Source organism: Ambystoma mexicanum, chromosome 3q (assembly GCF_040938575.1).
Source record: "Ambystoma mexicanum isolate Mex_15411 chromosome 3q, UKY_AmexF1_1, whole genome shotgun sequence".
Taxonomy (NCBI): Eukaryota; Metazoa; Chordata; class Amphibia; order Caudata; family Ambystomatidae; genus Ambystoma; species Ambystoma mexicanum.
The window spans coordinates 158,495,731-158,521,235 of NC_090926.1; the positions used below are offsets into that span (position 1 = coordinate 158,495,731).

General features: G+C 45.4%; 1 protein-coding gene across 1 annotated transcript in view; it reads right to left on the reverse strand.

The window, feature by feature from the left end:
- The window catches only part of TFCP2 (transcription factor CP2), a 1,231,094-nt gene that overhangs the window by 1,464 nt on the left and 1,204,125 nt on the right, over positions 1-25,505 (reverse strand). The gene's annotated exons all lie outside the window — the stretch shown is intronic.

Consider the following 25,505-nt stretch of genomic DNA (forward strand, 5'->3'; position numbering starts at 1 on the left):
TCTTCCCTTGCCCTCTCCCGTAACTCCCCGCCACAAAGGCCTACATTTCACAGCGTCAATCAGTTTCCTACCCCATCATGTCATATTCGCCATTAATCCCCATCTCTTGGACTAACCTCTAGCTGGACTGGCTTGGTCCGATATAGTCAATGTCGCCACCAATTGTCTCCAAGCTTCCAGTCGCCCCCCCGCCCCCCTTCAAAATCCTCATTCCTTCCCCTGGCTTCTTGCCATACCGCCGTTTCCACATTGGTTAGATCCCGCCACCATACTCGTGCAGACTCTTTCTCGCTTTCCAGCTCATCGATATTCTGCGTTTAGTCAGTATGTATGCTAGGTCTTTTAGCTTGCTTACATGCTTTGATCTACGAGGCCTTGGGAACTCCCCCCAGAAGGCATGCCCAGGGGTTACTCAAGTCTAAGTTAATCTCCACTTTAGCCACTTCTTCCCACAATCTGCGCATCTCTGCAACATATGCACCAACCCTGCTTCCACGACCCCACACTTCGGGCACGTCTGTATTCCTTCATGGAATTGATTTTTCCGGGAAGTATGCTCTGTGGGTTACATATAACTGAATCTGTTGCAACTGCACGTATCTTGATACCTTTTTATGATACCCTTGCACTCTGCACCACAGCCCATCCAACATTGGTTCCCCAACATCCTCCTCCCAATTTAGTCTCGTCTGGATTATCTCTTTTCCTATCTTAGTCATCAGCAACTCATACCCCGTGCTGCAGGAGCAGTACCAACGACTTTCATCATGCCTGGATACATAGGTAAGCTTTGGGCTTATTACTTATTCGCCCTAAAGCACTTTTTGGGTGCGTTGTACTCAGCCGTATAAATTACATTTCCTGCATCTGCGACTGGAAAGCTACGAAGGCTCATTTTAGCCATCTGCAACAACAAAGAATTTGACCCCCGTTTGCTGTGCTGAACCCTCCATTGCAAGCCACAAGACTTTACTCCCTTCTAAAAGGCTGTCTTGTTATATGTTGGCTCCTTCACCCAGTACTAATGACCAGCGGGCCACTAACGCACGGATTGGTTAATCCTCGTTTTATTAACCAATCAGGTCTCGCCGGCAGGTGAGCGCCGGCCCGCGAAAGAAGGCACAGAAAAAAAGGCTCCTGACTGAGCTGACCAAGGGCAGCCGGCGCCAGGCGACGATGCGCTTTGCACCCCTCCCTCCGTCATACGCTCCCTGCTCCTCGTCTAGCTCTCATATTGCCCTTCCCTGGTTGAGCTCAAGTTCAGCCGCGCATCACTGCATTAGCTCCTAAGCAGCCGAACGTCTGTTGCCTATCTACAACATTAAGTCAAACTACGGTGAGTCTCGCCCTGCCACGTTACTCTGCATGTTCACAGTAGTTTCCCCAAGGCTCCCGCCGTCCGCCTTCATGCGTTCTCGCAACCGTGCTCTTTTCCCCCTGCTGGAGTGCTCCTCGCGTACGCTAAGACCAGCCCAGCTTTCCAAGTTCTAACCGTGGCGAAAACTATCTAACCAAACTGTGCTGATAGAACAACCCCCCCCCCCCATTTTAACAACTTGCCCTGCTAGCCTACACGGCACTCGTCTCTTCGCATTGACATCATGCCTACATGACTACTCTCACTACAGTTGCCTTGTATTGCCTCAGTGGTTCTGTAGTGCTGGCCTGCAATGATTTCACTTTTGCTACCCTGTATTGCTGTGATTATTGCTTCCCTGTAACAACCTCACTATTGTTGCCTTGTAGTGCCTTTTGCTTCTCTAGTGCTGCCCCGCAATGATTTCACTTTTGTTGCCCTATACTGCTTTTGATTACTGCTGCCCTGTAATGATCTCATTGAGTGGCCCTTCCAACACCCCTTGCTCTCACACACATGCCCCTCTGTGTAAACGCAACTATTGAAACAAGTTGTCGAGCATAAGCTAATACTACGTTGGAACCTTGCTTCAACGACCTGATGCCAATATATTTTCTGGCCGTCTGCATGTATGTGATTCTAACCCCGCATATTTGACCACATCTCACTAGCATGCCATTTATTATCCATCCAGCGGCATCACCTCTTGCTAGATGCACAACTCCTGCAAGCAGATACCCGACTCTTAGAATTAGCCTAGCATACTACTTTCTCACTGGTAAACCAACAGAGGTTCACCAGGTTACAACATAGCATGCATACTACAAAGCCCCTTACAATTAGTCATTGGTCTCTGCTTTTTTTAAGCCTCCTCTACGCTGCAAAGATTAGCTGTAGTCAGCCAGTGGATATACAGCCCGCCAAGAACATGAATTCCTGTTTATCTATAGCGATTAAACCAAATAAATTTCTCCCACCCTTATAACCTAACCATCCTGAACTACAGATCAAACCAACTTTATTCCTCCTACGCCTTGAACTTTGGGCTAGTAGCTCTCCTACCCACCAATCCAATCAAACCATCACAACTGGTATTCCTACTCCTAGCCAATGGATTAAACTATTCGCTAGCAAACCAACTGCGAATCAGCCCCACTGTGGGGACCATAGAAATAACAGACTCGAAACAGAAACTTGAGACTTTCCAGAGAATCCTCCTCTCCAAGACCTAGCTATTAATCCACCAAACATGTAGTGCCAGCTGCCTTACCCCAAGAGAAAGTTTGCTTACTACCTCACCTTAAGAAAGCCGCCCTAAAACATACTCCACTAACACAATCAGCATCTCCCACAGCCAACTCTTCTCAGATCATAAATCCTACTAAGAATCTAAATAAAGTCTTCATTACCCTATCCCAAGATACAAACCTTCATATCAAGGCTGCCTTAATCAATGCAAATCCATCATTGGGCATGCCACAGATATAGCAGACATTATTAACAAGGGAGATCTAGATTTCCTAGCTATCTCGGAGACATGGCTGCATGCTACTGCATGTCCATCACTCCTGGCCATTCCAGATTCCTACACTATTGTAAGAGCTGACAGAGAACTAAAGGCGGAGGAGTTGCCTTCATTGCCAAGACTAGCCTAGCACTCAGAGTAACAACTACACCCACTACACAATCCTGCGAACTTATAACAGTTAAGATAGCCACCTCTGAAAAAGCTGCTTAACTCTCCACCTAATCTACAGACCTCCCGGGCCCATTGGGTCCTTCGAGGAGGATATCATCGCCTTACTCTCAGACAAAACTAAACCTACATCTCAAATATTACTGTTAGGTGACTTCACCTTAGGCTTCCAGGATCCCAATGACCACTCAGCCAAAACTATTGCTGACTCCTTAGCTGAAATAGACTTCATTCAAAGAGTCGCCCAACCCACCCATGCGAAAGGAAGAACACTTGACTGGGTGGTTGACAGATCATTTTTTAATTTCCCTTTCCATCTGCGCTAATAAACCAACTAACAAACCTAAAATAATGGCACCTCCTCGCCTCACCAGAAACAAATGAAATATCACGACTGATAAGCTACTACCCCATCTGCTCCCAACCTTAAACTCATCCAACTCACAAGACCCAGGAGAACTTATAGACCTTAACAATAACACCAAGATGCAAGCCTTAGACACCATTGCCCCCTTTAAACTGCAAAACAGTAAACCCAAAGCCCACCTTAATATCTGTTTTACCTCCCCCTTAAAAGCACTTAGGCTTGAAAAAAGGAAAATGGAAACTAACTGGAAAAAACAACTTAAAAAGAAAACAAAGATAAGGTGACAAATAACCACTCATTACAAAGCTGAGATCATCTGTACCAAACAAGAGATTTATAACAAAAGGATACAGTTAGCCAGTTCCAGTATAAAGGAATTATTTGCAATCCACAGGGAACTAGAATCGCCAATTGCCCCCGACGACTCGTGCCCAAAAAACAAAGAATGGTGCACACACATCCAAAATGCCTTGTCAAACAAGATTGCCACACAATTAAACAAACTTGCCTCCGAAAGGCTAATCCTCTCGAATTCAGAGACATCCCAGAGAAAGCTGAAAAAAAGTCTACCCTCCATAACATCCAAGAATTCAGATTTACTCAAATCTCTATAGCCGAAGCTGGAAAAAAATCATTGCATCTCTTAAACCATTGAGATGCCAAGGTGACCTCTGCCCTGCACAAATAGTCAAATAAGCAGCCAGAGACCTTGCCCCCTTATTACAAAACTTTTATGACTTGCCAAGTACGACCAAATCTCAAAAACGCCTGGGCCCTACCTTTACTCAAGAAAGCCTCCGTTGACCCTTTGATACTAACTATAGGCCAATTAACACTGTCCCTTTTTTACTTAAAATACTTGATAAAGCAGCATATCTCCAAATCCAGCACTACCTAGAGGCAAATAACCTTCTAGGGCTCAGATAATCGGGCTTTAGACCCCTCCACGGGACGGAAACTGCCTTGATCGATCTGAAAATGCAAATAGATCAACTGAAAGATAACAGTGCTCTTCTCCTATTACTTGACCTCTCAGCCGCTTGATTTGGTGGACCGCAACATACTTTGTGAACATCTCTTCAGCGGCTAACATCTCACAAGAAGCTACAGACCGGATTAAATCCTTTCTCAGTAAGAGATCAACGAGAGTCTTTTCGCAGTCGGATGCCGCAGACTCTATCCCTATCACATGTGGAGTACCACAAGGTTTGTGTGTATCTCAGACTACGTACAATGTATTTACCAAGCCTCTCTTCGACAAACTAGACCACTTGGGTGTCATCTACACAAATTATGCAGATGACACCCATATACTCGTACCTTTATCAGGGAACTATGATACAGACCTCGCCGAACTCAACAAAATCCATCTCATCTTCCAGGCATGGATGGCCACCCATAGCCTTTTTGCCTGAATGAGAAGACAGAAATCCTGATTTTAGGCGCCCCTACTAACCTTACCAAATTGGATGTCCAGTACTTCTCATTCAACATTGACGACAACATTATCAAAACGGCCAAGAATACCAAAACACTTGGCTTCTACCTAGACTCTACTCTGAATCTCTGTAAACAAGTTCATGCAGCAGCTTCGGCCACCTCTTACACATGTAAGCTAATACATGCATGCAAACCCTACCTCTTGACAAACACTTGCATAATTCTAGCGAGAACGATAATCCGGTCCAAACTGGATTACTGGAACACCCTTTATACTGGAGCAAACAAACTTATCCTAAACAAATTACAAACATTACAAAATAATGCGCTTAGTGCCGCATTAAGTATCCCTAGGAGAGATTGTATCTCAGAACTTGGAAGGAATCACAATTGGCTCTCTATCAAAGACAGGATGAATTTCAAACTAGTCTCTGTTATGCATGCATGCCTCAACAAAGCTGCTCCACAATACCCAAGTGAGAAAATCATAAGAAGATCTTCATCCCGACCAACTAAATCCATCAACTCTTTCTGCATTACTGTTCCACGCTTTAACCTGAAAAGAGCTGGTGGCATCGGCTTCCTTGTCCAAGCCGCCCTAGTCTGGAACGCTCTCCCCTTACATTTACGCACTGATCAGCCTTTCCAAAGCTTTAGATTCAACACTAAAAAATGGCTATATATGAATGGCACTATTCTCCGGAATATTTAGAGAAGCTGACCGTGCCCTTCTCCCCCTGCCTGAATATGCACAAGTTACTACTGTTAATCCATGTGACTTGCTCCCATTTATAGGGTTTAAGCTTTTTTCTGTTCAAACTGTATTGAGATGCACTTCATTGTGCCATTCCTGTCTGTATGTACACAAATGTGATTCTAAGCGGTCTTGTAATGCGCCCAGATACCCAAGGGTGTGGCACGCTTTATAAATAAATAAAACAAACAAAATATATTTGGGAGACCTCATGTCCCCCTCCTGACACATCATAAAATGTTTCTATTACCATATCCGGTTGCCAGGCCATTTCGGTTTCAGGCCACGTGTCTTATGATCTTCAGAAGTCGTAAGTATGTGATGTATTATCCCCGATGTAGTCCTGTGTCTTCCACTAACCCATCAAATTCCCTGGGCTTTCCGTCTACCCATACATCGCCCACCGTCGCTATCCCAACCGGTTCCCACAGCCTCCTAATGTTCAGCCTAACCTGTTCATCCACACCTTCCAGCGCTACCAGTGGTATCTTCGTTGAGCACGGAGCAGGGTTGTTTATAAACTGACACGCCCTACGCCAGATTTCATCTCCCAGTCTCAACCGGGTCTCTGTGGCTTTGTTTTCTAGGTAGCCATATTAGCTTGTTTAAGAAGTATGTGTTGCCCTTGGCAGGCAGCAGCCTAGATTAAGGTGCCTGCTCCTCCGATCGCCATTTTGCCACAAATTGTAACTGTCTAGTCAAGTAGTATACTTCAAAATTAGGCAATTGAATACCTCCTTGTTCGTATAGGTTCTGTAGTTTCCATATTGCTACTCTATTTCTCATGTTGTGCCAGGAGAAGCTCCTGCATATACTCTGTACTTTTGTGAAAAACCTTTTGGGTATTGCGTATGGGATATTTGCAAAATAGTGTAGTAGTCTGGGCAGCACCACCATCTTACGCAACCCATCATGGACGATGGTCTAGTCCAGAATGCCATGCTGTTCTCAATTTTCGACAATGCATTTTCTGTGTTCCACTTCGGGATCATGAAATATATCTATACCCAGGTATCTATTTTCTAGTCGATCGGTAGCACCGGCAGTTTGTGCATGAGCGTCCCTACGTGCACTCCCAGGGGGTATATACTTGATTTCTTTGGGTTAACTGTTATATCTGACAATTATTGGGTGTTACCCAAATTGTTGAAACACGATTGTTCGAATGACCTAATTGACCGAAAGTCAAGGGTCCGAATTGACATTGACTATATATATATATAAGAATTGGGGGTTGCGGGGGGTTTCCCCCTGCATATATGTAACAATTGACATTCACAATTCAGTCAATTGTGCAAAGGTCAATTGTAATTCGAACAATTCGTATACAAACCAATATTACATACCGTGACATTATCTCTAGGATATATTGTAGGTATAAGAGCATATCATCCGCATACATTGATATTAGGTGAAGTCCGCCCTTAGTACTGATCCCCATATTCCTTACTCAGGAACACCGCTAAGGTTCTAAAAGCGAAGATAAAAAGCATCGCGGACCACGGGCATTCTTGTCTGTACCTTTAGTCGGTTGCCATTGTTCGGAAATAGTGGAGCCCGTCTTGACACTTGCTACCAGCTCACTATACAATAACTGCACCCATTTCAGATAGATGGGCCCGATGCTGTATTCTTCTAGGACCGCTAAAAGCCAGGGCCACTTGACGGAATCAAACACTTTCACTGCGTCAAGTGAAATTATTGCTACTTCCTGTGAACTCCCTTGTGCGTGATCAATGATAGGATGTAATCTAAAATTGTTAGTTATATTCCTGTGTGGAAAATAACCAGTTTGATCTGGGTGTTTAAGTTTGCCTATAACTGGTCTTAATCTGTTTGCCATAACTGCAGTGAGAATCTTTCCATCTTGATTGAGTAGTGAGAGGGGTCTGTAGGATCCACAATCCGTATCGGTTTATTGGGCTTGAGAAGCGGGATGATAATCGCCTCTCACAGTAGTTTGCCGATACTTAGCACTTCATTTAGCATCGCTAGCAGTGGGGGGAGGATTTCTGACTTGTATGCTTTATAAAATTTGCTGGGGAGTCCATCTGCTCTTGGTGCCTTGCTGGTTGGCAGTTGCTTTATTACATGCTCTAACGCTTTTATCATTAGAGGAATTTCAAGGCGCTCTCTCTCTCTGCCTCATTCAGTTTGGGGAGCGTGATATCTGCTAGTGTCTCCTGTATATCTATCTCTTCCCCCTTCTTAGAGTCTTCATATAGTTGCTTATAATATTCATAGAAGCTTGCGTACACACCCTCTTGGGTTTCTTGCATCTGTCCATCCTTCCCCTGCACCACCCTGATGGTTTGCCTAGAGGTCTCGCTTTTATATAACCAGGATAGCAGTCTGCCCAGTTTGTCTCCCTCAGCATGCTGCTTCTCGATATTTTTTTTTATAGCTTCGATTGCCCAGCCTTTCCCATTGTCCTCTGTACTCCTTTCGTAATCTGGAGACAGACGTGGCAACCTCCGGGGATCTTGTGCCCTCTTGCATAATCGTTTCTAACTTCTTTTCTATCGCATTGTAACTCCTGCGTTATGACATCTTGCATCCCCTTAGATTTGGTTATAGCAGCTCCTCTCACCACCACTTTAAACGCTTCCGATAATACCCCGGCTGCATTTACACTATCAGTATTGTGTTTAAAATTCTCCTTTCACCTCCTCCCTCAGGTCCTCACTCAACCTTCTATATCCTTAAGTGCCTCTGCCCTCAGTCTCCATGTCGGGATCCTGGCACTGGGAGGTAGGATCTGCCATGTCACGACAAGAGGGGCGTGATCTGACAGGACTATTGCTTTGTATTCTGCGTGTGTCATCTCATTCACAGATTCTGTACCGGTGAACAAAATCTAACCTGGTGTATAGGTTCTGTGGGGCCGAATAATGCGAGTACCCACTGTCTTGTGGGTGTCTCACCCTCCACACATCCTGCAACATAGTGTTTAGAGCTTTAGATGACTGGGTCGGGCGAAGTAGCTTTTTGTCCGACCTGTCAATCGTCGGGTCCAGAGTACAGTTAAAATTACCCCCCCCCCTACCCCCCTAAACCCCTAAACCACCGCTTTGTCTACATTAGGACTGATCCTTGTGTATTGAGATCTAAAATAAAATGCAGTGTCCTGGTTTAGGGCATACACATTGATGGTCCAAATTTCTTTACTTTCCACCAACCCCAATATTAGTACCATCCTGCCGTCCTCGTCTATGGTGGACTGCAGTATCTTAAATGGACATGAGGCGCTATCCGTCATGACTCCCCTGGCATACGCAGCGTAGGTTGCCCCCAAGGTCATCCCTTTCCATTTCCTGGTGATCATGTATTGCTTCTCTTTAGTGAGATGGGTTTCTTGCGGCAGTGCAATGTATTTTTTTGCCATCTGAAATATGTCATCACCCTATTCCGCTTAATAGAACTGTTTAGCCCCCTCACATTCCAGGTTGCTATCTGGAGTTCACCCATCATTCCCAGTTTCCCTCCCCTCTATCCCTGCTCTAGTTCTACTTCCCTTGTCTCGTAGTGAGTGTCTTTAGGCCACCTCCTAATAACTTCCCCCCCCCTTTGCCACCTAGGTCTAACCCCTCTGGCGGCATGCTCTACAAGTCCATCCAGCCGTTCACCTCCTCAGGGGTCTCAAAGAAAAAGCACGAACCTTATGCAGCACCTTCATCTTTGCCGAATACATTAACATATATTTGAGGTGGGCCGTGCTTCGTCTTCTTTTCACTGCCCCATAGCTCATCCTCTGCTTTTGTACCAAGAACGTGTAATCCGGGTACTCTATGATGGTCACTGATGTCCGACTGATGGTACCACCCTTCCAGAAGTGTTCCAAGATTCTCCCTGTCCTTATTGTTCAGCATCTCTGCTATTATTGGTCGGGGCAGGGCTCCAGGAGGCAGTCTCCTCGTCAGGGCCCTACGCACCCTCTACACTGTGAACCCGTGAGCGCTCCCGCGCCCATCTCCTGCAGGAGCATATGCTCCGCATAGTTGGCCGTGTTCCGCCCTTCCTCACCCTCCGGAAGACCAACAATCTGCACATTGTTCCTCCGTGCTCGTCCTTCCGCTTAATCCGCACTATTTTCCAGGTTCTGCACCTGTTGTTTCAAGACAGAGACCTCCTGAGAATTGTCTTTGTAACTGCCGGCATTGGCTTTTACCTCCTTCTCCAAAACCCCTGTATGTTCCGACAGTGTTCAGACATCTTGTCTCAGAAGGTTCATATCTATTTACATAGCATCTATTTTGAATTCCAGTGAGGTTTTCAGTTTTGCTATAGCAGCCTATATTTGTTTGGTCATCCGCTTTGCCTCTGTTTGCTTTAGTTGTGATCTTGGTGCCTCCCCGCCGTAGAGTTCACTACAACGCAGAGTATTTGCAATGTCGCCAGCTGTCTGCCACCGTGTTGAACCTGGAGCGTGCTTTTTATTAAGTGCGATGATGTTTCTTGTGTTCCAATCTTACTGGGTCTTTGCAGACACTCGCACTCTTAACTTTTGTTCCAGAGTGTTTTTGATCTTGGCAATAGAGGCAGTAACCGACAATGCATGCTTTGCACTTATTCCTTACACTCCTGTTGCGCCCTGCACTGTTTGGCGCCGTTTCCAGTTGCACTGTGTGGTGCACAGTCTCTAAATGCTGTAATTAGTCCTTTATTGCATCGGCCAAGGCTCTTGTGACTCTCTGCTACCTCCCCATGCGATGTATGTTCCACTGGCAATCCCTAGTAGCCCCACTAGCTGCCACTTGTCAATCTTGTCCTTAATATCTCTTGGGATCAGTTCCAATTATGGCAGGGTTTTCTTCATAGGCACATAGTACTTACGCCCCTCTTACTGCCTCAGAGTTTGCCAACATAATAGTGGGTGCCATCCATTTCTGGACGACGCTTGTTCCAGCTGTGATCTCTTGGCTGTTTTGGCGTCGTATGTCCGCTATTGTTTCTCGATGCTACCTGTGGATCACTGCATCTGTTTCCTGCCGGTCGCCCTCACGCCCTCTCTCCACACTATGTTGATGCTGCTGGACATTGCTGATCAGTCTAAAAGCAGCATTACATATCATGTGTATCCCCCGTGGGCCGGGCCGCTTCACATCCACTGGGGCTTAACTCCTCTTTCCACCATCACAGCCCCTATCTGCAGCCTGTGCGTGCAGTGCAGGGATTTCCAATAACCGGCAGTGGTTACTTGCCTCAAGTTTCGTTGTGCACGCTCCTGCGGTGCGCCTACCCCCTCCGGTGTTGTATTGTCTTGTGCCACTGAAAAGTGTATACAGCTGGTCTTCCTCTCCCCAGTCAGTCTCACTGCACTCGGAAGGCACAGACCACACTAGCCACGTGCCAGTCACTTCTTCCAGTAATCCTATGTTTCCTGCGAGGACGTGGTGGTGCTCAGCTGTGCAACTCTCCGCTTTGTCTTCCAATGTGCTGCAGCTCTAACTTCTGCTCTGGCCGGGCCTCTGATTTCACAGGTCAGCTGTGTTATCCATGTGCATAGTACTTGCTCGCCTTCTGTGTGTGCGGGTTACATCAATTAAGCCGCAGCTCAACTGGACTTCGTGTTTCCTCTTCTCCGATTATCACATCCGGTGTTACATACTCTGGTGCTTCCAATGTGTGCGAGAATCCTAGCGCTCCGCTTGATTGTCAATTTCACACTTTCTGCCGGCTCAGTCCACGTCTCGCTCTGGCTTGCAACAGTGTCATTACCACCTGTGCGATGTGTCTGCTCTGACTTTACTTGAAGGGTTCTACCGCAGGAGAATGAGCAATCTCGGATTTTGCCTGCTCTTGGTGTTTTGCTCCCAATCGCCTCCACTGTTACACTGTCTCCAGGGTGCACACGGTATGCCAGTGTGCCGGCAGCCACACATCTAGCCCTCTGCTCATCTTCTCTGGGAGGGTAGCACGGTGCTAGTTCTGGGCAACATTTATCCTCCTCCCGCACTTCCTCGTAGAAAGCTCAGTGTCGGGAGCACAGGGATGCGTGTCACGCCACTGGGGACCTGCAGCATATGCTATTATGCCCAATCCCGCTCAGCCAGTTCCCCCGTTTCTGTAAGGGCTCTCCTGCTCCACTGTGCTGTGTAGTCTGCCTGGCATTTGCTGCTTCTCGGTCCGGTTTAGTCTGCTGCCCAGGGTCTAATCCTCTTCCACCTGCGCCCAAACTTCTCCACATTGCTCGCACTAGCTAGTCTGCTCCTTTCTTTGTTCTAGTTCGGGCGCCATCTTGTTTTTTCTGTGGACAGGACCCTGCACAACTTCTGCTGCTCTTATGGCCGAAATCGTGCTACAAATCTCAGCAAAAGTGTGGTCCTTGTGTTCTGCACACGTTCACACCGCTGCAGCTCCAGTACGCTATGTCATAGCTACCTCCATTCTTAGCTTTTCGTCAGGATCATTAAGGATCTGCAGGAGCTCCCTGCATCACAACCTGTGTCATGGCCCTATAGCCACGCCCCGTGGATGAAGTTTATAACAAATCCTGTACTAGGTAGGTACATCTGAGGGCGTGAGCCACGTTATAACTCAGCAGGCAGAGCAAGATCTATTCGATAGAGGGCAAGACTTCTGGTAATATGGCAAGAAGGCTGGATGTTCACAACCAAACTGCCTCAAGAAGGACAAGGTAAATAGGTGCATCTTCTCCATTGCGGATGCAAGTGGAGCAGTACATAGAAATAATGAAGGTATCAGAAGTCCTTAGGACCTTAAATGAGATCCTCCATTGTTAAGAGGGTATGGCAGATGTATGATCTAGGAAATTTCAAAGAAATACCACATCTCTCAAATCTTGTGGTGGGTGAGGTGGAAATCCTGGAGAACAAGGTAACCATAGAGGACACTTTAGAAGATATGCATCATATACAGGCAGGGAAGAATCCACTTCCCGACAAGTTCCCCTTTTAATGCGGCAAACAACCTCATAGTGACAATATATGACCAGGGACTGGGAGAATCCGACCAGGCATTCACAAAAACCAAACTAGTTTTATAGCGGGCAGCAAAAGTTATGACATTAAAAGGAAACCGACAACCATTATTAACCTCTACAGGGTTTTGCTGGAAACATCTGCAGCTGCACACATGGAAAAGGAAGTCAACAGGGTGAATTTGAATTAGAGTGTGGCACTTTTAGCGGCACTAGATTCCTGCATCTGTTCAAGGCTCTTTACAGTAAAGCCAGGACATAGGTCAAAGTCAATAGGGTAACATCAACTTCTGATCAAGGACGGCAAGACAGGGCAGCTTGGTTTCTTCCCTTCTTTTCAATGTCATTATTGAGCCTTTAGAATCTTGATGAGACAGGACAAATTGATCAAGGGACTGAGGAACAGGGATTGTCTCTCAGAAGTGGTACTTTGTGTGTTCAATCTCTTATTTCTGGTGTTTGGCATGTAGAACTCCTCCAAATACTTGGTTTAATTAATTTGAAGAGTCATCTGGTTTCGAGGTGAACACTTCTAAGAGATTTTCCCAATGATACTTATCACAGGGGCCTTTTTCTGAAACAGAAATTCACAACAACAAAAAAAAGGTTTAAATACCAGGGAATTCACATCACTAGGGTTGGATCCTTGCACACAATGTCCATAGTACATTGGTGGATATTAGCAACCTGTGTAGCAAATAGCCTAGATTGAAAGGGACCCTGTGGAGGAAGATTGCAGCAAGTGAGATGAAAAACACACTTTTAAACTTCTCGGGGTCTTGTGACTGGCGGTGTGTGCCACTACTGTTTTATCACAAGCTGGCCAGTTTGTAACCTTTTGTCTTGAAGCAATAGACTACTAGTTTGGACAACAGGTCTTTTTTTTTTTTTTTTTTTTTTTTTTTTTTTTATTAAGAGGACAACAAATTTCCTTCTAACATCATCATAGAAGAATCAGAACACATTACCTTAGGTAATGAATGCTAAGGTGACATACCGATTAAACACGGTTCAACAACTGATGAGAACGTCTCCTAGAGACTTGTGTGCTATACATTGATTGTTGTTCTTAGAATCCGAGCAGATAAAAATAGATTTCATTTGCAAAGCACTTGACACACGATCTAAGATTTAAGATGTGTGTTTTTTAGTTTGAGGTTAATGTTTGTTGTTAACAGTGACTGTGATAGAACAGCAATCGGGCCAGTCTCTACCTATCCCCTCACCCTAGATAAGTAGCCTACAAGCGCAAACTAGTTATATACTACACAGAAGGGTTTCGTTTAGAATTGTTGGAGGGCAAATTAGCTTAGAGTTACACAACTGGTAATAGTAAACAAGAAATTTCAAGGGATAACCTGACGGTTAATTGTGTGATATAGCAAGTGAGATGACCCTAGTGCCAAATAGCTCAATTTATATTTGTATTTATTATGTTTATATAGCTCTTTACTCCAAAACGCTGTACAATTTTAACAACTGGATACATATAACATAACAGTAGAAGCAATTTACAATATGAATCAGACCAAAAAAAACAGTAAGTAGAGCAATTAAACTGAAGGGAAAATGGGGGGTAGGGCAGTAGAACTGAGAGGGAGGAGGGAGGGGTGAGGAGGAGAGCAACAGAAGGGGGGTATAAGGGCAAGGATGGGGTGAGAGGGGAGGGAGATCATGAGAAAAGATAAAGGAAGGAGGGGGAGCAGGAAGGGGGAAGGGTTTCATGGTGCGGGATGGAAGAGGAGAAATTTAAGGGAGGTGCAGAAGGAGGAGAAGGTAGGTATAGAGCGCATTGAGAGAGGTAAGGAGTTCCAGTGCAGGGGGGCTAGGAGCTGGAAGGAGCGGAAAAGGGAGGGGGCACAAGGGGAAGGAGGAACAGTGAGAAGGAAGTGGTCAGCAGAATGAAGGAAGCGGGAGGGAGTGTAGAAAGAGGAGGGAGGAGAGATAAGGGGGAGCAAGACCATGGAGAGATTTAAAGACTAAGCAGAGGAAATTAAATTTAAGTTGAGAGTGAAAGGGGAGCCAGCCAAGGGAAGAAAGGGAAGCAGAAATGGATTCACGGGAGGTAAGGAGACAGAGGGTACGTATGGCAGAATGGTAGATAGATTTGAGGGGGGAGAGATGAGAAGTAGGTAGTCCAAAGAGTAAGGAGGAGCAGTAGAAGAGGCGAGAGAAGATGAGGGAGGAGATTAAAAGTTTAGTAGCATGGAAAAAGAGAGAGGGGCGGACTTTGCGAATATTAAAGAGGTGGTAGTGACAGGCACGAGAGGTGAGAGAGATATGATGGGAAAAGGAGAGAGAGGAGTCAAAGTGAATGCCTAAATTGCGAGCGTGGTCAGAGATAGGGAGATTAGAGGGAGGAAAGTGAATGAAAGGTGGATGAGAGGGAGGGGGAAGAGAGTGAGAGGGAGAGAGGGGGAAGAGAGTACCAGTAATTCTGTACTCTTCTGGTTCCACTTCCTACAAAAACCCTTTTGGAGACGAACAAAGCGTTCAGTGACTTCTTATGGGTAGACAGACTCAGGGCTAAAATACCCCTAGAGGAACTACAAGGGTTCTGTGCAGACTGAGGAGGGGTTTGGATATCGCAACATAAATATACATGTCATCGCAACATACATGTCATTTTCAGTATGCACTTTAAACCACTGCATATGCACTGAAATTGACAGAACTAGCCCGATTCCCCTGGATTGTGGACAATAATCCGGATTTCATTAACGCCTCTGCGTAATAGACATGTGCTTATGGAATAGAAGAAGGGTCCCTTCAAAAGGGAGGATAAACGTCTTCTTTCTACGGATCAAAACTCACCAGCTGTACATTATATTGGGGGAGTTGGTAGAAAGAGAGTACCTTAAAGTGGGTAACGTTCTTGATAAGGATAGCTTCATAGAGTGTTTGGAAACCTGAAATTCAAGTACAAATTGCGAATGGGCAAGATACAATAGTCGACAGCTTCAGCCTTTGCTCTCCCCAACCCCCTTTCCCCCATGGTGCGCATATCAATGATCCTCGATGTCTTTATGTGTTGTCACAAGCATCTCTCCTATCTGCCTCCTCCCGGTACAAGCGGCTTGTTCCCCGGGCACCTAGAAAGCAGCCTTGCATGGTAAGGCCACCTGGGAGTCCTTATGCGGTTTTGTCAAATTAAGTTAATCTGTGGTCTTTTACTTTGAGAGAATCACTTCATGGGGAAGTAAATATATAAACTTTTAGGCGTGGGGGGGATTGGGGTATATGGGTGGTAGTGGGTGGGAGTGTGAGCTATGGTAGGGGATACTCCCATTTAAAAAGAAACAAAGTACAAAGATTGAATTCAATTACCACAGAGTAATTTACCTCAATAAAACCGTATAGAACCCTGGGCGTCTAAACTGGGTCAGGTTATCACAGAGCAAAGCTGGAACCATATCTGCGCAAATGCATTTTGCGGAAATGTGGAGCTTGACTTCCACTAGTCCTGTAAGTTGCCCCCTCCAGAAACGGTTGCTTTTGTAAAGATGTACCTGGCATGAGTGTTTATATGGTTGACTGTAGAAAGTTGTTGGGGTGAAGTACTACCATTGTATGACCTAATCCAGGAGCTGTCATTCCTCAGAGCATCCATTGCCCTCACACTGGGCTTCCTGATGTACAACCCGACATCCCTATTGGGATGAAGTGGGCCTGTAGGTATCTCATTGTGGTTAGAACGCAGATACTGAGAATTTGAATGAGGAGGGTTAGACCATCCTGTGAGGACTGGCTGCAGAGGAAGGTAACTTTCCAGAGGAAGGATAAACTTGTTAGGACCTGCTGTGGGGCAACTATGTTTGACTGTATCAGGTTTGGCAAATGTCCATCAGTGTTCCCCCTTCCAAAGTAAACCCCCTTGTTTAAACCCCCATTTATGGACAGGTTTAGTCTTCACTCCTCGCCTACAATCTTCCCTTCCTTAAACCATACCCCACATTCCTTTTGTCTCCTTTTATGAAGTATACCTCTGGAATGTGTAAATTATTTACTTGGGCAGTACCACTAGCTGATATCTAGGAGAATGGTAAGTTCGTATAGACAGACCAGTTTGGTTCCACCTTTAACCCGATCTTATTGCTGCCCTGTTAAAAAAAGACGAACCACGCTGCAAAGAAATAGCAGTCCATAATTACAATGAAAGGGATTGTTGACACCACTACAGTTTAAATAAGAGAATCCATACAGTCATCACTGGTCTTAGTTACTATTGCTATGAAGTTCTTGCCAGGCCATCATACCCTGGTTGATAGTAGTTTCACATACCAAATGTTTGACATATCTGCCCATAACTTTATAACCCATGTCAGAATTCAAGGGAAAGCGATCATTGATCTCTTGACAGAATCTCTAACCTAGCTACAGGTTTAAGATCACATCCTCCTATAAACTTATAATCAATGCAATGGTAGAGGCAGTATGGCCACTCTGGTACATATGCCATCCCTGGATCAATCCATTGAGCATTTTAGTAGTCCTTGCTCATCAATCTTTCGCAGTATCTTTGGAATCCTGTACCTCTCACCTAATTGCAAATCACAGCAACTTTTTCTCTTATATCACAGGAACATCTGGCATTTAGAGCACCCATTATAATGTAATCTCCTGGGCATTTACGCACCTAGTTCTCAATTGGAACTGTTGCTCTTACTGTTGAGCATATTTTGTTTGCATGTGCCTTGCCAAGGGATCAAATAGGTTTGTAATTGGATAACATCATACTATAGCTACATAATTGAATTAAAACCTACCTGCCTATTTGGTCTACACTAAGACGTTTTGATGGCAGTTCTAGATTTGTAAACCAACCATCAAAATGTAAAGGGTCCACAAGCCAAACGTCAAGTAGGATAAAAACACCACAAATGCCTTGTCATCAGGTGAGGCAGAGTGCACAAACGCATTTGCTAGGGAGCATGCAGCTACTTATATAACTCAAATTATGCTTATTAGCGTTAACGTGTATAACTTGAAACAATAGGGCTCAACACCTTGTTTAAACTTGATAGAAAATAACAAATCACCACAATGGCAAATTTAAAATGGTCAGAGAAATGCATCTGGCACAAAAGGAGCCTTAATGAGGAGGGTGTGCCGGTATTAAATGCCCATTAAAGCTAAGGAGAGACTGTTCATGAACCGTGAGGCCATGGGCCAGGAGGGACCACTCATGAAAACTGAATTAGTCCTCATCGGTCTGCCCGCTAAACAACAACTTTCCAACAATGGCTCAAAAACTTGCCTTGAAGGATTTGATCCAAAACCTTGACACAGCAAAATACCTAGGCTTCACAATTGACAGCAGTCTGTCCTCTCAGAAACACATAGCGAAGAAGGTCCAAACAGCCTAGCTCAAAATCACTACCCTGCCCAAAATCAAATTCGTCACCCACTGCAGGACTTCCGGACTGTACTGAAGGCCCTTTTGATCTTGCACATCATTTGGTGTCACCTGATGGAGTTCCCAGGTGCTCATTTGGCTACCCTAAAAGCAGTTGACCATGCTGCAGTACATCTTATTACAGGTGCACAGAAATTTGACCGGATCACCCCGTCCTACGTGAACTACACTGGCTTCCTCTCAAGGCCAGAATGCTGTTCATGTATCATTTAGAAGGCAGTTATGGGTAGCACAGCAGCCTACTGGGTGGTTAAGCTTTACATATCTAGTGGCAAACACTCCTCAGGTAGCAAATTGACCAAACCGCTTGAATCACAACTCATCCGCAATGAGAGGATCTGCAAACAATCCTCGTCACGCACCCACCCTCTGGAATGCTATCCCGGTGTCGGCTCAGAATGCCCACACAATGGCCCAATTTTGCAAATCTTTCCAAACATGGAGATGTTAAAACAGCACTACTGTTAAAAGATGCCAGCCCAAACACTGGTAACCCACTCTGTACAGCGCGCGCTGCTCTCGAGTTCGGTCCACACTTTAAACAACAATAAAATAAAAATGAAATAATGAATCCTGATGACAATGTGAAGAGGGGCCTGTCGTGGATACAGAGTGCCATGGTCCAAGAAGGACCTGCAGGGAATCCTGGCAAACATAGGTCTAGAGAGATTGAATGGGAAAACTGAGAATCCTCACGAGAGGAGAAAATCCTGTTATGCAAGGCCCCAGATAGTCCCAATAGAAGATGGTAGAACCAACTGGGAAAGTTAAGAGTGTGGTGGAAGCAGAGTGGCTTAAGGAATTCCAGACCAAGTACCTCCCTAAAAGAGTCTGCCCAGAAACACTTGTTTGTTTGATATCATTAGGGACGAATTTTAGGAATAGGATTTAACCACCGTTTGCTTTGGACAATCCTTGGAACTTCACGTTAGCAGCTTAGGGTAGCCAGGAGGCTATGGGCTCGAATAGGATGAACGTTTCTGGTCATATTGTTTTGACATTTCTTTGTAGATTAGGGTGTTCTTGGCCAGGCAAAGACTTCTTACAATAGTTATTGGATTTTTATTTTTGTTTTTTTGTTTTTAAAAGGTAGAATTGTATTACTTTTCACGATGTTCTCAGCATCCTCCGGAACATTCTGACACAACAAAATGCAATACAACTTTACAAAATATTTCCCTCTCCCTCCCCTTCACCCCCTGGGGAGTATATTCGGGCCTCATAATGCAAAACCAATTCATATTTGGCAATGTAAATGAACCATAGGAGACTAGGCAACCTAGTCTAGGGCAGTTCAAGAAGGTTAATCGTGTTGGGCACTTCAGGGCGTTGAAGTCCCTCTGTACATAGTTCAAGAAAGGTGTTCAGACAGCCATGAATGTCGAGACAGTTCCTCATATTAGCTTTAAGAGTTTCCATGGTTAAAGTCCTCCAGACTTTGTCCAGCCACATATTGGTAGAGGGCAACTTGTGTTCTCTTCGAAAGATGTAAAATAGAGAGTTTGCCTTCCAGCAGCAGATGTGACACCAACATAAGTCCCACCGATGTGCATATCTGCTTTAGCGGATCGTAGAGGCCGAAGATGCAAAGTAGGGGGGTCTCTTGGAATCTCTACTTTAATTATATCTTAATTAGGACCAGACTTCCAGCCAGTAATCTTGTATTGCCCGACAGCTCCACAGGAAATGTAATAAGGTGTCCTCAGCTCTCCATCCTCTCTAACACAGCCCCGAGACATCATGGCACAACTGATGCAAAAGGGAGATGGTTCTATACCTCCTTACCAGTACTTTGGCTTGTGTTTTCGCTAGGCGCAGACACAATGTGGTGTAGGTCTCCACATATATCCTATCCCAAGCCTCCAGTGGCATCTAGGGTCCCATGTCCCTCACCCCCAAGCTCAATAGAATCTCCTGCCCGGGACTGAGAGTGAATTGATTAGTCTGGATATCAAACACTTAGCTTCTACTGGTTGCTGCAAAATCACCTGCAGTGGTGTTAGCTCTCTGGTTGCCGACTCAGTATAAGAGGGGTGAAGCATTCAGTGCCTCGCTTGCAAGTATCAAAAGCGGTCGCTCTCCGAGTCCCATAACATTTTTGCACTCCTCAAAACATTCTAATGTTTTTCACACTTTGTGAAAATATCCCCCACCTTGCATATCCCCCTATCCAACCACTCCACAAAGCCAATTTACCTGGGGAGCTGTTATTATGGATGAGCGGGGTAAAAGGCGATGGGAAGGAGTAAGCCTCTGCTGATTTGCCAAGGCTATCCCAGACTTTAAGAGTGGCCCTACTAATGGGGTTAACATGGAATCCCTGTGCCCTCCCCCCTCCTTGGTTACCATGGTTGCGTCCACAGGTGCCATCCTGCCATGTTGACCCAGATCTTCCCAGAATCCCTCTGTACCTCGATCAGCGGTCTAGCTTATCTTATCTGTACTTGTAAAGCGCATCATTCACCCGAAGGCATCATGGTGCTACAACTGTAGAGTTGGGAGACAGCCAGGGGAATCAGGAATACTTAGAAAAGAAAGGTTTTGAAAGCCTGTCGAAAAGGAAGATGGGCCTCAATGCCACGCAGACAAAAAGGGAGAGAATTCCATGCTCTAGCCGCAGCCACTGAAAAGGCTCGGCCGACGATACGAGAGAGTCTAATCCTAGGGGGCTGAACAATTTTCAAAGTTTGTGAGCAAGGAGACATGCAGGGTTTGTAGGGGCAAACCTTCATTAGAAGGTATTCAGCTCCTGTTTCATAGAAGGCTTTAATTACATTAAATGTAATGCGCTGTTCGACTGGAAGCTAGTGGAGCTGGCGCAGGAGCAGGGTCATATGGGCGCGTGGGATGAAGTACCGTTCTAGCTGCCATATGCTGCAGCAGCTTCAGGCAATGGAGCAAGTGTTGCGGGAGAGCTAAATACAAAGCGTTACAGTAATCGATGGTACCAATTACCAAGGATCATAGCACCAGTGCATGGAATTTAGAAGGAATACAAGGAAGGCTTTTCCGTAGGATCCGTAATTTAAAATGATCCTTCAGACAGGAAAAAGGACCTTTTTAGCCATGGATAGCGAGCCCGGAATCTTTACACCTAGGTCCTTCACTGATGAGATGGGAGAGGGAAAAGGACCAAGGTTCACAGGCCAGAAATCAGGGGTCCAGAACAAGGAGGGGGTAGCTGTGCCAACCACCAGCAGCTCAGTGTTCTCACCGTTAAATTTAACCCAAATCAGGATGATCCAATCGCCAACTGCCTTAAAGCAATTCAGATGACCAACCGTCTCAGGCTGGGTTAAGTCGAGACGCATCATTATTTGTGCATCGTCATCTTACTGGTAGCACAAAAAACCATGTGCGTGGATCATAGTGAGAAGAGGCTGAATGTGCATATTAAACAGAGTAGGAGACAGTGAGGAGCCTAGGGGACTCCACACAGCAACGCGACAGGAGAGGAGTGAAAAGGAGGTAAAGAAACATATTGTGAGCGCCCCGCCAAAAGGCAGAGAACCAGGTCAAAACTTGACCAGAGAAGCCACCAGAGGAGAGATGGGGGACCAGGGTGGGGTTATCAACAGTGTCAAACGCCGCTGACAGATCTAACAGAATTAAGGCCCCCAAGCCCGCCATGGTCAACCACACGCGCCAGATCATCCACAACTGATACGAATACTGACTCAGTACCTCGACTGGGGAGAAAACCTGATTGAAAAGGGTCAAGGAAGCCAGATGATTCCAAGAAAGCACTAAGGAGTGGGTAGACCAAGGACTCTAGCTGTTTCATTAGGAAGGGAAGCAGAGAAATAGGGTGAAAGTTGGACAGAACTAACAGGTCAAGGCCGGGCTTCTCCAGCAGCGGAATAACTAGAGCGTGCTTAAGATTGTCAGGGTTCGTCTCTGATGAAAAGAAGTCGATAATAGCTATAGTCATCCACGGAACAATGTCAGAGACATTTTTCAGAATTTAAAGTGGGATAGGGTCGCTAGGCGACGCCGACTTTAGACTTTCAGCAGCTTGTACTGCTTGAGCTCCACGGGCAGAGACACGCACACAACTTTATCATTAACACGAGCGCCCATCAACATACACTCACTAATAACACAAGCATACACGCATCCATACACATTTCAATAAAAAATAAGTGAACATAAACTTACCTTCTGCCCGGGTCCTGAAGTTTCCTGCCCAGCGCTCCAGCTCCTGCGTCATGAACAGGAATCGGGAAGCAAGAGCTTACTGGTTCCTACACATGCATGCAGGCGCCTGTGTGGGTGCTGAAACACGCCGCTTCAGGCTGCTCCGTCCACATGTGCGAGGAGGCGCAGGGGATCCCACTAGCAGGTACCGACATGCAGGTCCCTCTTCCTCACATCTACCCCCACCCCCATTCCTGCTCCCTCTTCTGGGTGTGTCTCAGAGTTGAAATAAATGCGGAGTCACTCTGTTGCCTGATGAATTGTGCCAACAGCCTCCCTGGGACATGGTTTGGTTCAAGGAAATGGTGCCGCAGACCATATGTGGTGTGCTCTGCCTTTTGGGTCCTAAGCAGCTACAACTGTTTTTTTACCATGGCAAACACTCTAAAGGCCCTCCCAGTAGGGGCATCATATCTCATCTCCCTGTCCCTTACCTGCTGCAGGAGCTGCTGCTCCTCCCGCCCTCACAATCGCTTCATTGCAGCTGCATTGGAGACGTCACGCCTAGCCACGGCATTCTAGTAGTTCCCATACGAAGTGTCGACAGGGGAGTTCGTTTTGAGGCATCTTCCAACCACATCCTTCAGCCCCTGTAGGCACTCTGTGTCCCTCAAGAACTCTGGGGTCAACTTCGACTATGACTTAGGACATCCTCCCACCCAAACCCCAAGCCCCATTGTTGCAATCTCGGTCGAAAAAAAGCTAGACTAGCCAGGTCCGCCAACAAGAAAATATAGTCCATTCTTGGCGCGGATAGATGAACGTGGGAAGTATACGTATATATGCGCAGACTGTGAAGTGCCTATTGCGCCAGATGTCTATGAGATTCAACTCTTGGAACCGGTCTTGTGAGGCTACCCCTGCTGAAGAACATGTCGCCTATGTGGACCTATCTTGCCCCCAAATCCATGGTCATTTTCATATCCCCGAGGAGCAGAAGCTGGACCTGTCCATGCCTTCCTAGTAGGTCTAGTACTTGCAACATGAATGACTCTTGGGAAGTGTTTGAGGCGTAGAAGGCTAGGATGGTTACCAGTGTCTCATACAATATGCCCACCACCATCACGCTGGCGCGGGTAGAACCTACAGCGGGTTCTAAATTGATCTTTGGCCAATAGGTGCGTTTCCTGGAGCGCAACTAGGTGTACCTGGAGACGCCTACGCTATTTAAACAGCTGCGTATGTTTAGTTGGGGTATTTAGGCCCCAGACATTCAATTTGCATATGTTAAGCAGCATAATACATTCCCAGGTGTCCCGTTCATCACAAATAAGTGCCCTACCCTTTTCGTAAACACCTATACTTCTCTGCCCTATTCTCTCAGTCAATAGATGCAACATAAGTACTAATCTCCCAGTTCTTGCCAAGCAAATACCCAATAGTTACCCCAAAGAGTCCCCCCGGTGTCTCCCCATTGTACCCCCATTTGCTCCCACTCAGCCGAATAGTTTCAGTGGAAGGTATAAGACCCCCAAACCTCTTGATCCCTTCCACCAGCCTGTGCAGATCAACAAAACCACCCAATTACCAAAACTGTCGGCAGCTTGTTAAACTGGTGCTGTATCCGTCAGCGAGGCCTCTTTTTAACTGTTAATGTGAACACTGGTGAGGTAGGCCCGGCGAGGCAGTATCCCTCAACCCGCCACCCCCAGCAACATACTAATATATGGCAACAAGGAGATCAATGCCACTGGTTGGTTTTCTTCTTCCCACGCAGAACTGTGCTACAGTCCCCCAAGGCGTGGGTCCCGTCTCTCGGAGACCTTGTGCCAGGCCAATCCAGCACCGCAATTTGCAAGTTCGACCTCAATGCATTTGCCCTAACGGGACGAACGAAGATTGAAACTTAAGGTGTTTTTTGTGAGACCCTCCCTATTGAATAGTCTGTTTTCCTGTTTAGAGAATATGAATAATTCAGTTTAACTTGAGTTTTTTTATGTCATACATGTTTTAAACCAAAATATAAGCTTTGGAGATCACATCTGATATTCTGTAAAATCATTGTATTTTGTCATTTCTAACAAAACATGGGTAGCTATTGTATTGTGCGAGTACAGACAGGTAAATTAAGTTGGGATAAACACATTATTAATACAATATATATTACATTGAACTCCAGCTGTTATTTCAGGAAGTTCTCCATATCCTCTTTTGAATTGCACAATTAACTTTCATTGACAGTTCATCCCAACAGTTCTGTATCACTTTACTAATTTTAAAGATGGCCCTCTGGACTACCACCATAAACCGTGTCCTGCCAGTCCTTTCTCAGTTACGCGGATCCCATCTACAGCAGAAGATGGGAGGTAAGCCACAGTGAAGCTCACGCTGGTCTGAATGTGTTTACAGACAGCGGCGCCACCACCGTATAACAGAGAAACAACCCTTTCACAGTTTGGGCAAGTCCAATACATACATTTGTATCTGTGTTTTAGAAAATCATTGTCTATGTTATTCTATTCAATGTGTTCATAGTATAATGCGTGTAGGTGATGTGATTTAGCAGATTAACCTTCTTCATTGGTGGTAAGGCTACCAGCGAAGCACTCAGTTCAGCATTTGGATAGGTGTGTTGCCATAACATGTACTTAACATTTTTGATATCCAGCAGCAGTGCAGCATTTGTGTATATATCAAGTGTTTTGTTTGCTCTGCTACCATAACAATATGTCCTTGATGTATTAGATTCAGCAGCAGTCCAGTATGTACGTATTAAGTAATGATTTAGTTCATGATAATCCAGAGTTCCCATGGTGAGGCGATTGCCTGGATATTGACCCACTATGTGCATCTCTGATATGGTGTTATAGTATATTAGAATTTTACGAGCAGTAATGCGATGTTTGATTATTGTTAATTACACTTTTCTTGACATGTATTATTCTACCTGATTATGTACAACAAGTGAATTCTTTTCGTTTGACAGCCACCTATGGATGATCTATTGAGATTGAAACATGTAGTGGCTTGTGACATTTTTTCAGGTGGCGCAATCTTGGTTTTGTCTTTGATGAATGACAATATACTTCTTCCATAATGATTTATTAAGTGGTTTTCACTTCATCTTTTAATAACCACCCCAGCCACGAGAAGTCTCTCAATCTCATTTGCTTTCATTAGAATTCACATCCTCATGTTATGTGCTTTTTGTTTAATTTTAAAAGCTTCCTATTTTACCACAAGTCTTCGGACGTACACAACATTCAGCTAATGCACTAGTAAGAACAGGACATAATGTTTATGGGAATGGGGCATTGTTTTACTGAATTAGTGTTTTTTTTTTTAAAACTTTGAGACTCAGTTTGGCGGTGCAGTAAAAAAAAGTGGTGGTAATCTTA